We start from the raw sequence: 2,912 nt of genomic DNA, 5'->3' as shown, positions 1-2,912 counted from the left end.
ACATCAATATGTATAAATGATGCCCTAAAGAGACAAAAACATATATCAGAAGTAGTTTTACTTCTTTCATTAATTATTGTTTCAATTGTAGACCTGATTTAGACACAAGTGGTCTTTAGAAAATAAACATAAAAACACTTTCTTCATTTCATGACTAGTTTGATTTTTAAAATGTAACCGCTGTGAAGAATCAAAGTATTTAATTATTAGCCAAATAAAAACAAACACAACTGACGCTTCCGAAAGAAGAAATAGAAGTTTGCTTAAAAATGAATACTTTTATATTTTTATGTGTTTATGTGTTGAAATTGTTGTTGTTTTTTTAAATTAATGTTTGATTTTGCTATCACATTCATTCCAAACGTATTTTCCTTAAAAAATATTTACATTTCTTTAGTTTCAGTTTGATTTTTGTTTTAAAAGTAAGAAAAAAGACATTGAATTTGAAACAAGCAATTGAGAACTGAGTTTTAAATAGGCTATGCTTAAACTATTGGTTAAAGTTGTTTAAAAATGATCTGTTAACTTCAAGGGGAAAGTGTCCCATGAACACTTTATCTCCTTTGATTGGATTATGTTTTATTAAAAAATGAAAATACAGAATTCTTTTGGGAAAATAATCACACTAAACCAGTTTACATTGTTGTAGTATATCTCTAAATAAATTCACTTTCCTCACCACACAAACTAAGATTTGAATAAACTTTTATTCAGTTTTAACACTTTTAAAACTACAAAAACATTTTACAAAGAGACATTGAGTCATATCTATTATGATCTTTTTTTTGTCCTTTTCTGTACTGGAATCATTTTACACACAAGAGCTGGAGGGGAAAAGCAACTAAACTTCTGTGATCTTTGAAATACTTTCTAATCACTTTTGAAACATAATGGGGGGGTTAAGACGAAATGTGGATTTATTCTGTAGTAGAGAATCATTCATTCATATGGTCTGTGAAATTTACTTTTGAATAATTTAATCAACACGGAAACATCAAGTAGATAAAATAGATTTTTATTTAAAAATGTTATTTTTTTGCCAACACAAGAAGCTGCAGTCTTTCTGTTTGACATCATTTAGATGTAACCTCTATCGTATTATTCTCAGAGTTCTAACAGCTCATCCTGCTTTTTCCTCTCTTTAAATAATCAGTTTAAAATTATCAAGTTTCCTTAAAAAGTCCATGATTCGTGTAAAAGATTCGTTTAGCTAATAATATGTTCAATGAGGCGATACAGATTTCACTCATGTCGGTTTTTATTATTTCAAGGAGGGAAGGACGGAAGGAAAACGGATCTAGGTTTAACAGTAATTATGAAAACAGAGGACATAATTTGATTTTTCAACAAGTCATTACTTTCAGAAGTTAGCCTTCTACTTTGCTCTAGTGTCCCACACTTTGACAGCACATTTTCAAGTCCAGTCTGAGCGGAGTCATCGGGAGAGAGTGCGCATCCCCGCTCCGAACCTGCACCGGATCTATCCTGCCCCGCCTTCCATCAAACATTTTTCTGCCGACTGGCTGCACAATCAGATCTTTTCTGAGTGGGATTCTGTCTGATGGGTGTGAGGGGAGTGAAGAGTGGGCCCTCTCCCACTTGGATAATGCCATTATTTCAGCTCCTCTGGCCAGGAATGCCAAATTTCACAGCCCGCTACTCCTCTCTGTGCGTCAATCAAAGCGTCGCGAGGGGCCGAGGCGCCCACCGGGTCCGCCTCCAACACGGAGGGACCCGATCCTAGCATTGATCCCCCACGAACAGGATCATACAGGCAAAAATAAAAAGTAGTGCTATCAATTCGCTTTTTCATAGCTGACTCTAGATATATTGTTCAGGAAGTTTACATAAAACACCAAAAGACACAAGTCAGAATATGTGGGCGAATGTTCCTCTAAATGTCTATTTGTATTTAAAAGCGATTATTTTTTAATTCAATCAATATTCTGGGACTGATCCCTGCTGTGTATGAAGGAAGATAATCCGGGTTAAGTCTGTAGTTATTGGAGCTAATTTACAGCATTACTGTCCCCCCAGAGGCCAATTATGGGCTAATTATAATCCGATTTGTAATTTCACAAAAGGCTTTAGCGCCAAAAAGTAAATAAAATAATTAGTGATCAAGTTTCCAGATACAGTGAGGGGGGGGAGGGGGTGATGAGGAAATTTGTGAATGGGACACAGTTAATCAGGTATTCGTTGTACACTGTGACGCTGCCCAGCATGCAGCCAATCGTGAGCGCGCTGGAAATGTTGAACACGCCGAAAGCGGACCAATGGCGCGCGCCCTAGCAAAGACTAGCGCAGGAAGCGCCCAATGAGCGCGAGGCATGCAAACGAGGAATTTGCTCCGGCAGGCTCTGAATGTCAAGTAGTCAAAGATGGAGTCCGGATCTGCGAGGCCGTGTGCTCGTGCCGGGGAGACTTGCGATTTTTACCTCGACTCCTTTAGCTGCACACATTTTCTGTGCTCTCCGGTCGCTTCCGGTCTTTGAAGGGACGACAGCGCGAGCTCTACGCAGCGGCGTGTAGTGTGGTGCTTTGAGAGGGTTGCTTTTCTTTGTTTTATGGACAACTTTTTTTTCCCTTCTCTTTTTTTTTTTCTAGCCTGTAACGGATTGTCCCTCCCTTGGCTTGATACTATTCATGCTTTTGGAGGAGGAGGTTGTGCAGAGAGAGGAGGAGGAGGAGGAGGAGAAGGAGGAAGAGGAGGTGAAAAAGGAGGGGAGAAGAGAGAGGGGGGGGGGGGGGGGGGTTGTCCACTGTGAGTTGTTGCCGATTTTTTTCGCGTAGATTGTCAGTGCAAACTTGGAAGTTGCAAAGGTCGAGAAGCGTAGATTGTGTGTTTTTTTTAATTTAGGCGACTTGGAGGAAGAAGGAGGAGAGCGAGTTGAGTGAATCGCGCGCTGCGC

The sequence above is a fragment of the Labrus mixtus genome, chromosome 17 (assembly GCF_963584025.1).
Source record: "Labrus mixtus chromosome 17, fLabMix1.1, whole genome shotgun sequence".
Taxonomy (NCBI): domain Eukaryota; kingdom Metazoa; phylum Chordata; class Actinopteri; order Labriformes; family Labridae; genus Labrus; species Labrus mixtus.
This window is presented reverse-complemented; position numbering follows the sequence as displayed.